At 36.4% G+C, this 13,646-nt stretch overlaps 1 protein-coding gene across 1 annotated transcript in view; it reads right to left on the bottom strand.

Annotated features, from left to right (window-relative positions):
- The window catches only part of LOC126271938 (cilia- and flagella-associated protein 251-like), a 681,069-nt gene extending 668,890 nt beyond the window's left edge, over window positions 1-12,179 (bottom strand). Inside the window, exon 1 of the mRNA XM_049974362.1 lies at window positions 12,014-12,179. The gene's annotated coding sequence lies outside the window, so the exon portion shown is untranslated. The remainder of the gene's footprint in view (window positions 1-12,013) is intronic.
- Between the last annotated feature and the right edge of the window lie 1,467 nt (window positions 12,180-13,646).

Genomic DNA, 13,646 nt, shown 5'->3' with positions numbered 1-13,646 from the left:
CACCTTCTGCAGTAGGATTTTGACTACCTCTTGACACATGTATTCTGTTTCCCATCAGGCCTAAGCAATATCCTTGTTCATTCCTGCTCCATCCCTGCTCCAAACCCACTTGCCTCATGGTTCACATCTCTGCAATTGACCTAGATGCAACGCCTGTCTCATACATGCTCTCGCTTGTACCTACTCCGTTCTTGTCACAGACATCTCCTACTCAATCAAAGAGAGGGATGTTTGTGAAAGAATCTATGTAATCTACAAATTAAGCTGCAACCACTGTGCTGCTACCTACATGGCCATGACAGCTAATAAGCTATCTATCTGCGTAAGTAGCAACCACCAAACTGTAGGTAAGAGATGGCTGGCTCTCCCAGTTGCAGAAAATGCTGTCCAACACAATATGCTTCACTTGAATGACTTGTGTCTCCTGGATTCTTCCTATTAATGCCAGCATCTCGGAATTGTGCAGGTGATAACTCTCCCTGCAATATATCCTTACATTATTTCTTTCTCATAAATACGACCCACTCCCCCACTTTTCCTCCTGTCGACCTATGCTAGGCTCAGTCATCCATTCACCTATACCCTTTCCTGATCCGCTCCAGCACTATGCACACCTCCTGTCCCACCAATGCACCTACTAGTCTATTGCCCTTCTATACTCTCTCTTTTCCATTCTGGCTTTCTCCATCCCTCAGGCACAGCCTTCTGACTCTGCACCTGTCCCTGCACGCTCCCACAGGCAGCTTAGCACCTTCCCCTACCCCTACCCTACCATCCCTTCCCCTCTCCACACCACACCTCTTCGCTAGCCCCATCATCCACTCATAGCATAATGCTGACAATGACAGATGAAGTGGCAGTCAGCAGTTGAGCCCCAGCATCCAGAGACAGTGCCCATGTGTGTGAGAGTTTCACTTGTATTAACATGTGTGTTTTCTATATCAGGAGAAGTACCTTTTTGTCTGAGAGCTTAAATGTTTATCACTCTTTTCCATTGTGTCTTTCTGTGGCTCAGTGCCTCTTTTATGTGGTGAGTAGCAATCCTTTCCTTTACATATTGTTATTCTGTCCTGGACTTTCCATTATTTGATTTTAAAATTATTGATTTTCCAAAATATACAGCTGAATAAAATTCTTTACATTGTAGCCAACTTTCTAACACCTTTCTCATTTCTTTAATGTGTACAACTTGAAAAATTTTACACTTAGGTACTTATTGTTAACACGGATTAGTAAAAGTCTAGAGGGATTTCCAGACAGTGTCTGTTTCTGGTGCTGTGTACGTGCACATCTCATGTTAAATTTCTCTATATTTTTTCTGACTGACGTTAAATAATTATGTACACATAATGTAGGTGACATTATTGTATTAAGGGATTTAAAATGGTTTTTGAAGGTTTATCTACATGTTAATACCAGTACTGTAACTGCTTTCTCCTGCAGTGTGAAAATATACTCAGTTCCTGGGCAATTTTCCCATAGAAAACTTTCACATTGCTGATGGGAATGGAAAAAAAAGTGAAATACATTAAAATAATATTCCATCATCTTTCAGGTGTGTATCCAACACATAATTAATTCTTCTTCTGACACTCAGACTGATAACTGTGCAGCTATCTCTGATGGTGACTGAATTAAATCCACCCGACATAAATATACTGAGGAGCAAATGTATGTGCATAAGAGGTATGACAATCAGCTCAAGAGTATCAGTCACAGATAAAACTTCATACGTTTAAGTACAAAACACAGCAAGAACCAAGTCAGCAAATCCACAGTGCTTATGAATTATGAGTCTCATTATTAAAATGCACACATATGTTGGAATGCCAGGCATCATAGACTCATCAATTGTGTGGCAATTGCCTTACCTCTGATGCATGTGCAATTATTCCATTTGTGTCACGTGGTTTTAAATCAGTCGCCAACTCACCTTGGTGCCTGTAGCATTATCATCTGAAATATTGGAAAATGAAATGGCGTCCTGGATGCATGACTGAAAGATGATGGAATAATCTGTCTGATGGGAAAACTTCAAGGGATGCAACAGAATAATAGCTGTTTGCTCATATTGTTCTTAATTTATACAATTAAAAAAAATACCAGTTTGCTGCAGAGACAATATGTTTGTTCTTCCAAAGAGGGGTTTTGATCAGTCATCAGTCCCAGTAATTTCACTATTTCATAGTCACTTTTGATGATCAACAGTTCCTAGACAACATGTTATGTTTTTGATAGGCTAAAGCAGAAATGGTTGGCCTGCCACAAATGACTAGTCTCTTGCATTATTTACTTGTTCTCTGGAATATCTTACAAATTACTTCTTGTTGTTATTAGTGTTACATCATCATTAGCATAAAGTATACTACTGTATGTTATACGAGGGTAAATCAATTATTTTCCTCAAAGTAGTTATAAAATTTTATTATAATCAAATAGGAAACTTCCAAGAACATCATTTTTCAACATATTCTCCTTGTGTTTCAACAAACTTGGTCCATCGTTGTACAGGCTTCCTGATGCCCTCCCTCATAAAAGAAGGTTCTCAGCTGAACTGCAAGCCAGGAATGCAGCGCTCCTTTCACTGATTTGTCCAAGGCAAATTGACGGCCACTTAATGCCTGTTTGAGTGGACCAAACAAGTGATAGTCAGAAGGGGCAAGACTGGGACGATATGGAGGATGATCCAGTATTTCAAATTTGAGTTTCTGGAGCGTTTCAGCAGTGTGAGCAGCAGTATGCAGACTTTCATTGTCGTGCAACAACACAACACATTTTGACAGCAATCCTTGGTTTTTGCTTCAAATTGCAGGCTTCAGCCTGGCTTCCTGTAATGTACACTGTTTATTGTTGTGCCCCTTTCCCCATAATGTTCCAGTAATAGACCTTGTGCGTCCCAAAAAACCGTAAGCATCAGTTTTCCTGCGGACGGTTAGGTTCTGATCTTTTTCTTGCTTGGTGAACTTGGATGTTTACATTCCATACTCTGCCGTTACTATCTGGCTCATAATGATGATTCCATGTTTCGTCACCAGTAATGGTCCTGTCTAAGAAGTTGTCCCCTTCATTACCATAATGATCCAAATGTTTTGTTCCAAATGTCCAAGTGTGTTTGTTTATGCAACTGTGTGAGTTGTTTTGGGACCCATCTTGCACAAACTTTACAAAACCTAAGTCTGTTGAGGAATATTTTCTAGGCAGAACCATGACTAATTTGCAGACAATGTACCATTTTGTCAATAGTTAATCACCTGTCTAAGAGAATCATTTCACATGAACCTTCAATGGTTTCTTCATTTGTGGCAGTAAATGTTCGTCTGGCTCCGTCATCATGCGTAACACTTGTGTGACTATTTCAGCATTTTTCAATCCATTTGAAGACACTCCGTTGTGGCAAAACACAGTTCCCATACTGTACCGAAAGTCTTCGATGAATTTCGGCCCCTGATACACCTTATGACCACAAAAAATGGATCATTGAAAGTTGCTCTTCTTTGGTGCAAATAAACAGCAGAGCAACCATGATTAACAGTACGGCAGCAATAACAAAACTAACCTAGCCGCCTGAAAATTACAAAGATATAATAACAAATAAACAAAGCATGCATCATCAACATAAAATGACAGTATTACCAAAATACAAAAAAATTTAACTAAAGTGTGGATAATAATTGACTTACCCTCATACAATTCAAAAAGTCATTAACATGCTCAATAAATGGGAAAGGTCCAAGAACAGACTTTGAGGAACGTTTCTTTACATATTGCTTAATTTTGATTTCCGCCTATTTTGGTGCAGTAGATGCAGTCAGTTGCTATGTAAAACTCAATAATTTGAATGATTTATCTTGAATGTCATAAAAGGCTAATTTCCTAATTGTTGTACCATGTGGCACAGACTCAAAAGCTTTGCTTAACTCTATCATATCCTTCATAAATGTTATTTATCAAGATTTAAATTGCTTTTACTGCTGATACATGAGACTTAAAACCATTCATGAATACCATTTATCAAGATTTCAGTTGATTTTATTGCTGAGACTTAAAACCAAACTGTTGTTTATCTAAGCTTCTGTTACTTTTGAAATAGCAACATATTGGTAGTAAAATAATGTAAGGGAAAATTCTGGTTGAGAATAACGAATTACTCACGAATAAAGGAGGTGACTCACCTAAAGGCAGAAGCACTGCATTGTCAACAGATATGACAGATACATGCACAAAAGTTTACAGAACTTTACTTCGCTTGCTTTTGGAACTGAATTCCTTTCTCAAGCTGTAGGAGAAACAACCACATGCACACACACATTTGAGTGGAATGAGCACAATATAGGGAGACAGGCATATATCTGTGTGTGTGTGTGTGTGTGTGTGTGTGTGTGTGTGTGTGTGTGTGTGTTGTACAGCCTGAGAAGCGAATCCCATTCCAAAAGCCAGCAAAGTAAACCGCTGTACCTTTTGTGTGTGTAGCTGTCAACAACGCAGCACTTCTGCTTTTAGGTGAGTCATCTCCTTTAATCCTAAATAATTCAATATACTGGTAGTATTTATTTGTGTATACAGTTTCCTGTTGATCTGGATATGAGTAGTACAATGACAGCAGGATCATAATTACTTAGTATTTTATGAGAACTAAGTCCACAGATTTAGTGTAATCATTGTGTGAAGTCATTCCACATGTGGCTGCTAAAAAGGCTTATTGTGATTTTCATTCTGATGTTTAATCAAGCACTGTAGGATATTAAAACCCCCTCTATAACATTAAGTTGTGACATGCTGGAACATAGTTCCCAGAATCTGAAAACAAGTATGTGTGGAGGTATAAGTTCACCTGCTGTTCCACACTTCATATGAGCACAAAGTCATGTAGCTCTAGAAAAGTAACAGCAATCATCTAGCTCAAAAGAAAAAAAAATACATCCATAACACACACTAAAATGAAACTGTCAGCTAGCCATTGTGGTAGATGGATTACCATATCCCACCACAAAATTGGCTAGATGGTCATTTCTCCTTGGTGTATATTGTGGATGTAGTGTTTAGTTTTATGCTAGCTGATTGCTGTCATTGTGCTAGATGGATTGTTCATGCTCGCATGGTGTGTGGAAGAGTGGGTAAACTTAATACTTCCACATACATATTTGGTAGTAAGACTGCTGTGAATTATGTTCCAGCATGTCACAAGTTAATGTTGTAGAGGGAGGTTTAGCATCCCACAATACTTGGCAATGACTAAATATCAAAACTATTATCAGAGAAGATTCTTTTAACAGCCATATGCAAAATGACATCATTCAATATTTCTTAGGAGTTCTTTTCACTATTTTCATACTCCTCAGTGTAATGCTAGTCATAGCTCATTTTGGAAAAATTCTTTCATCTAGGATTTCATTTGGCAGTACATTCTGATTTCATCTACAACACACATTATAATAAAATTATTGAACCCATAACAGTCTTTTATTTTGTAATTGCTAATCAGTAGTTTGTTTATAGATTTATAAATGTCACTTCAACTGATTTGTGCCTAAGATTTCACTCTTCTTGTCTGCCCTCAATAAGCAATCATAGCCTCTGCATACAAGATGCAATTATTGACTACTGTAGTGGGACTAGCACAATTCACAAATATTCATTTAACATTGCAGGAATGGAAATCTATTTAGAAATACCAAAGACACTATCAAAGCCACAATATGTAACATTCTTTAAACTAGCATTAAAGTAATAAAGTTATGCTATAAACTCAGTTTGGGCTCACACATGGTATACATACACTTGTCACTGTGTTGGACTGCATCATCACAGTCTCATATGTTCACCAATTTGGGAGATCAAGTAACACCACTTCCAACAAGAAAATATTTTTTTAAGTGTCACTTTGGATGATTTTAATATGGTAGCATTATCTGCTATGCCTCAGCAACCATATCCATATCACTTTCTTAGTAATTTTGAACTGAATGTTTGAGAGAACGTATTTCTAGAGTGCTTCTCCTGTGATTTTCTTAATACATACAAAGTATGAAATATGAGACAGTTTTATTATGAATCACAGTCAATAACTTTGTGGCACATTTGTTATGTTAAGTTAATCTGAGGACTGACATTTGGGCATCAAGCATTGGCTCAAACATATGCTTTTCAGTCTACTACTGTTCTTGTTCTGGGTACTACAAACACCCACATATTCTGTGCAAATATGCCTCAATTTGTGTAGTAGAAATAAAGGAAGACTTACAGAATGTGATCTATAAGCTGATACCCCATATCAATTATTAATGATACCCATGGCAACTACTAGCTCATGGCCAACAAGACAGTATTATAATAAGAACTTTTTCATATTATGTGAGATACTGACAGTGTCATCTGGGATAAGACTGACCCTTTTTTATGTTTTTGTAGAATATCTCTTGCATATATCAATTTCTATTGATGATGATTTCTATTACTCTGCATTATTTCTATACAAACACCCCTAATGCACTGTGTGTCTTATATTTTTCAATAATTGGTAGAAAAAAAAAGTAATTGAAATGAGTCTATGTTACCACATCCTGTGGGGTTACACTGACCCCTTAAATTTATTTTATTATACACAAGTGCAAAATGGTCCTGAGATAAATGTTGGTGTAGTGCAGTATGAGTATGACCCCTGTAAAGGGATCTCAATGACCCCCTTTAAAACTCCATGATTTTTAAAATGTTGATAAGCTAAACATCAGTGAAACACACATTTCTATGATTATAATTATCAATCTTTTATTTAAGAAAACTACAATTTATTGACAAAAAACATTAAATTTCTTTTACTAAAATACTCTGTGGAAATTTATACAGAATTCTATAACCATCAGCTTGTAGCTCTGCTGAAGGCACCTTGCCAGTCACATAACAGAATGGGGCAAATAATATATCATTTTATTGGAACAAATTTAGCTTTCATTGAATCAGTGGAGTGAAATCCCATTACTTCAACTGCCTTTTCTTTTGTTGCAACTTTTGGATAATAAAAAACATAGTGAAAAGTTTTCCATAATTTCCCTAAATATCTTCAGGCAAGTGCCAAGATGGTACCTTTGAAAGGGCATGGCTGACTTCCTTCCCCATCCTTCCCTACTCCACTGGGACTGATGACCTCACTGTCTGGTCCCTTCCCCCGAATCAACCAGCCAACCAAGGGAATGCTTGTAGTAATACGAAGAAAAAAAAATAAAGTTTTATTTCTTGCTTCTGTAAAAACAAAGGAAAGACATCTGGAAGTTCATAGAGTGGTCCTGAGACAATGCTGAAAAAGAAGAGGAGTGACTATTACAATGGAAGAGGGCTAAACCTTGGAGTAATTTTCAGACTTTGGTCTCTAGCCAGTCCCATAATACAAGTTTGACATTTTTTTCTTATTCTGTTTTTATATGATGGCACGCATTTTCTGACATTAAAAAGATTACCCCAGAAAAGTAAGTCTTTCCCAAATGTGAAAAAATGTTCCAACATACAATATGGCCACACACATGGGAGCAAATACTCTATTGTAATCAAAATAATCTTGTCAGTATTTTATTTAATCATCTGTCTGTTACATTATTATTCTGCTAGACATAAATAATTTTAAATGGAATCTATTTAATAAGAAGTTTTATCAAAAACCAGTTACACATTAAGTGGGCCTACATTTTGAAATAGAAGCTATTGGCAACTAACACAAATTTCCATTTTCAGGACAGAGATAATTATTTAGACATTAAAGAAACTTGGTTCATTTGCAAATATCACCCGTTTCATGGTAAAATACCTTTAGTTTCAAGGTACAAGGTGGTGCATGACTGACAAAGCATGGCTTAACCCTCAACATGTTATATAATCAGTTTTAAAAATACAGAGAATTTTGCTCATAATAAAATTATTTAACTGAAGAATTAACAGTATCTTCCAAATTGCTTTAATATATTAAACAGAGCTTAAATAAGTGAAATCCATCATTGAATAACTGTACACGACAAATTCCATACTGAGACTGGTTTTTCATGGAGAAAGGTGATAGGAGCGACATCATTAATCACTGACATGTTTCACTGCTGACGTCATTTTACAAAATTAATGAGAAGGTGATGTATTTTAGAATAATCTCTCACTTAAGCAAAATAATACCCTCAGAAATAACACTTCGGGTTTCAGAAGAGTTGCTCTACTGAGCACCCCATTTACATGTTCACCCACCAGATTTTACAAGCATTAAATACTAAAATAGTGCCAGCTGGTATTTCCCGGTGACCTGTCTAGGGCATCTGACTGTGTGAATCACAACATTCTGCTATATGAATTAAATTTTTATGGGATTGATAATGTCATACCTAACCAAAAGAATGCATAAAACTGTACTTAGCAATTCAACCAACGTAGGCATGGCCATTATCCTGACTGAGGAGAAATCACATATGTGGGTCCCCAAGGTTCAATCATAGGTCCACTACTGTTCTTCAGATATTGAAATGATCTTCTGTGTAATATATAACAAACAGAATTGGTTATTTTTGCAGATAACAAAGGTATTATGACCATCAAAGCATAGACACAGAAACAGAAGAAATAGTAAACAATAGGCTCAAAAATATCTGGTTTTCTGAGAATTTTAAAAAGACAACAGATTGATTCCTGCACATTTAGGGGTACTACACCAATGATAGGTGCAACACATGGTGAGGAAATAATAACTATGGTGGAAACTTCAAAGTTCTTAGTTATTCTTATAGATGGCCATTTAAACAGGTTAAAGCACATTTTGGAAGTCTGAAAATGAATTAGTTCAGTCAAATTTGCACTTAGAATCACTGCAAATCTTGAGGAGAGACAAAGCAGTAAGCTGACATATTTTGCATATTTCATTCAGTAACGTCATATGGATTTATGTTCTTGGATAACACATCTTTAAGTAAAAAGTCTTAATTGCTCAAAAATATGCTGTAAGGGTAATATGTGGTGTACAGCCATGATTATCTTGTAGACTTCTGTTTGATGTGTTGGACATTCTGACTACTGCTTCACAACATATGTGAAACCCAACTCACACTTTTCTCACATGAAATAATGGAAGCTTGGAATCATAGTATTTCCTGATTTCCCAAATACATTTGACTCAGTACCACACCTATACTTATTGTCAAAAGTACAATCATATGAGGTATCAAGTGAAATTTGAGAACTGGATTGAGGCCTTTTTGGTAGAAAGGACACAGCATGTTAACTTGGATGGAGAGTCATCATTGGATGTAGAAATAACTTCAGATGTGTACCAGAGAAGTATGTTGGGTCCCTATAATACTGACAGAAACCTCAGGCTTTTTGCAGATGATGCAGTTACGTATCATGAAGTACTGTCTGTAGGAAGCTGCATAAATATTCAGTCAGATCTTGATAAGATTTCAGAGTGGTGCAGAGATTTATAATTTACTTTAAATGTTCAGTAATGTACAATTTTGCACTTCACAAAAAGAGAAAATGTAGTATCCTATGACTATAATATCAATGAGTCACTGCTGGAACCAGCCATCTCACACAAATACCTTGGACCAACAGGGGATATTGAACGTATAGAGAGGCCAGCATGAAAGGTCACGGGTTTGTTTGATCCATGAATCAGTTTCAAAGAGATACTGAAAGAAGTGAACTGGAAGACTCTTTAAGATAGACATTAGCTCTTCCAAAAATGTCTATTACCAAAGTGTCAAGAACCAGCTTTAAATGATGACTCTAGGAATATACTACAAACTTCTATGTATCACTCATATATGGATCATGAGGATAAGATTATAATAATTACTGCACGTGCAAAGGCATTCACACAATCATTCATCCCGCACTCCATATGTGAATGGAATGGGAAGAAATCCTAATAAATGGTACAATGGGATATATCATTTGCTGTGCAACTTATAGTGGTTTTGAGAGTATAGATGCATATATTTGTTCACATGAAGCTTGTTGCAAATAATCCACTTCAGTTCAAAAGGAACAATGATGTTCATAATTACAGTAACAAAAGCAAAAATGACATGCATCACTCCACATTACAGTTGTCTTTAGCTAAGAAAGGAATGTGTAATGCTGCAACAAATTTTTTTAATACTTACCTGTGATATAAAACGTTTGACAGATAACAATGTAAAATTTGAAAACAAACTTAAAAAGCTTCTCCCTGACAATTCCTCTTACTCTGTAGAGTTTCTACTAGGCTCCAACTGTAGTGTGTAAAAGATGGTGGGTAGAATTACTATCTCACATATTTTACAGAGAAAAAAAGGAAAATTTTATAAATGTTTAGAATGCAGCCATATTTAACAATTGTGATATGTATGTAGAATGACTCATTCCACATTATTATAATTTATGATGCATGGTGGCAAGTGAAAGTGACCATAAAGACATGTTCCATTTACAGTTGCTCGTATCAACCACTACACCTGGCATCACCTAAGTTTTTGTGTATGTTGACTAACTGGTAAAGTGTTATTTCAGGATCCCACCCAAATACTGGAGTGAGAATGGCATATTAAATGTTGATATACAAAAGCAATAGAGTGTAGGGAACTGATTGAGTTACTGGAACCATTTCCTTTGAATTCACATCAAATTTACTTCATATGTAATTTCCTTACAGAAAAATAATTATCATTTTCACTGATGGCACTTTTAATGGTCATGCATCACATATTACTTTACATACTAGGAAATTTTCCACAGGAATGGCATCAACAGTACTAGTATTACTTCTAATTCTAAGCTACTTATTGAACCCACTAATATTGGTGTCTTTGTATGCTATAGGGTAATTGATATGACAAAACATACCATTGAATCCCAATAAGCCTAGAAATAAATAAATTGTTCATCCTCACTACATGGAACATTAAGTGGATGCATAACATCTTCAACAACACATACTGGAATGAGGAAAATTCGTCATGTGCCGTGTTGTACATTACTCATGTTGTACATTACTCGAAAATCTTATCCACAAATTAAGATCTGCCAAAACTCGCAGGGTTGGCACGAAGCAAGAAAAAATTGTATGAAAAAAACTTCGTTACATCTATATTATGCAAGATCTACCTCTGATGTACGGAAAGAAAGATGAATAATTTCATATTTTCTGGTCTGTAAGGTTGTCAATACAGACAACCGTGACAACTCAAAAGTAGATTAAACTGGCCCCCAACACCAAAATAATGAAGAAGGAGACACATAAGTGTGAAAGTTAAACCAAAATAATGTCCCAGTAAAAAGGAACTAATCTCGCAAATGCAAATTTAGGTGTGATAGGTTTAAATGAAAAGAAAATTAAATATTTTTCCTTGGAAAATTCACGTAATGTCAACGACTGGTAGTCTGTCTGGTAGCGCTACTGAAGAAACTTGTGGCTGTTGATATTAGTATTAAGGATTGTAGGCCCACTAGCTATAGGTCCTATGACGGTACAGCATGTTTAAAATAATTTGCATCTCGTGTACAGACTTGTTCCCTTGGGTTAACAAAAACTGTAAGTAATGTAAAAAGATTATGGCAATGATTATGCTTCACAGTATTACTAAACGTGGCATTGACAAACATTTATTATCGTAACCCGAAAACACTGAAACATCCTGCCATGAACGAATTTCGTAGTTCGCACAACATTTATGCCAAGTGAAGATTACGTAGTTCGCACAAAATTTATGCCAAGTGAAAATTCTGCTCTGAACCAATTTCGTAGTTCGCACAAAATTTATGCCAAGTGATGATTACGTAGTTCGCACAAAATTTATGCCAAGTGAAAATTCCACATTAAATGTAATGTTTAGTAGTGCCATTCAAACGTTCGGAATCGTTGTTAAAAACACTAGCGTTGAAAAGACACATTGCAGTGATCCTTGTCATTTGCCCTGATTCGGCGAATACGAAAATACGCAGCTGCACTGTATTGCTGCTTCAGGTGCTGTGTTAAAACAGCTGCGTTAGGGCAGCATTAACTCCTTACCCTTTCTTAATGACAAAAAGAACGCAATACACGTTGTCGTACTCTAACTTCGTACGGTACATGAAACCACCACCAAACATTGGCACCACAACTAGTTGAACGACCACTAACACTTCAATTTTCCATGGGTTTCTATGACAACAGGCTAACGCGAGCCAAGGAAGCAGTCTTGAATTTATTTTCGGGATATTACCCTTCAAAAGGTTTTCATGTTAAATATCATGAACAAAAAAAAAAAAAAAAACACTCGGTATACGATTTGAGCACTATACCGTACAGAGAAAAACTAGGACGGAGCTCAAATTATTTTTGCGGGATTACACAAGAATTTATCCTTGGGTGATTGTTACGGCATCATTTGTTGTGGTAATCTACATATTTAGTCATACATACTAATGGATATGCATCACCATAAAAGACTTGTGAGAAAGGTCTAAAATTCACTCCCCACGACCAGTGCCGACATAAAAAGAAAACGAACGGAAAACGATTAAAATATGATACCACTGCATTACAGTGAAAAGATGAACTCTTCAAACTCAACCATGAGCCCTAGACGTAAGCGGCTCCTGGACGGCCAATAATACTGCACATTAATATTGTGTAATATAATCCGCGTTCTCTCTGCACTGCCCAATAAAATTGTGCAATAATTTAGTGGTTCGGATTATTTACGGTAAAGACGCTGCTGCTGTGGTAACTGATTGGGCCAAAGAGCTTCAAAAACCACTCACGAAAATTTATTGAGAGAATTGAGGTTGACTTTTTGTGTATCCAACTTGATACATTACATGACACATTGGCGTAGCTAAACCCCTCGCTTAGCTAAATGTAGCATCACTTCGCTGTCCACATTGAGACAATGGGTAGCTTTCATCTCAAGCTAGGTAAGGGGAACCCTATGTCATAGTAACGTAACACTATGTCAATGTGACGTAAATAACCGAAATCGACTACATGGACAATATTATGGCTTTAGCAATTGTATGATTGCTGTTTTGCTGTTGTTGTTTTACAAATATTGAGTGAATAACTGTCAGTTCTCAAGGGATATAATGTTTCTTGTGTCACGTGTAAGATTTAGCTCTTGAGTAGGATTGCCACATCTAGCTGAGACGTCGTCGGAATACTCTGTGTGGGGGTGTAAACATGAAATTAAAAAAAAAATTATTTACTGTAATTACTTTTTATTTACAACACAACTGTTTGGAACTTGTTGCGGTAGAAGTAGTTGGTACATCATATTTTTCGGAAGATTTAATATTTTCAGAAAGTCTTTCTTCTCTTTTACGTTTTTATAAAACTCCAGACAAGTCAGATTGAAGTTAAACTGGCACTGTTGGATTGATTCCACAGTCCCTGGCAGCAGTCGATTTCTTTCATCAGTGCACTTGGTCTACATCAGCGAAAATACTCTTCCCTCAGTGGCGCTGCGAGCGGAAATAAAAAACAAACACTCATTTAATTTTAGCAATTGGCGTTTGCGTTCAGGATTTTCGGTTCCCTTAAGAAAGTAAATCCACCTTTCTTACAAGAAGTGTTTAGACTTCCAGTCTTCCGAGTCACGCTTAGTTTGTGAAAAGTTCTTCACGTACACATATTGCTGAAAACAACTGCCGCCTGAAATCAGGAA

The sequence above is a fragment of the Schistocerca gregaria genome, chromosome 1 (assembly GCF_023897955.1).
Source record: "Schistocerca gregaria isolate iqSchGreg1 chromosome 1, iqSchGreg1.2, whole genome shotgun sequence".
NCBI classification, from domain to species: Eukaryota; Metazoa; Arthropoda; class Insecta; order Orthoptera; family Acrididae; genus Schistocerca; species Schistocerca gregaria.
This window is presented reverse-complemented; position numbering and strand designations above follow the sequence as displayed.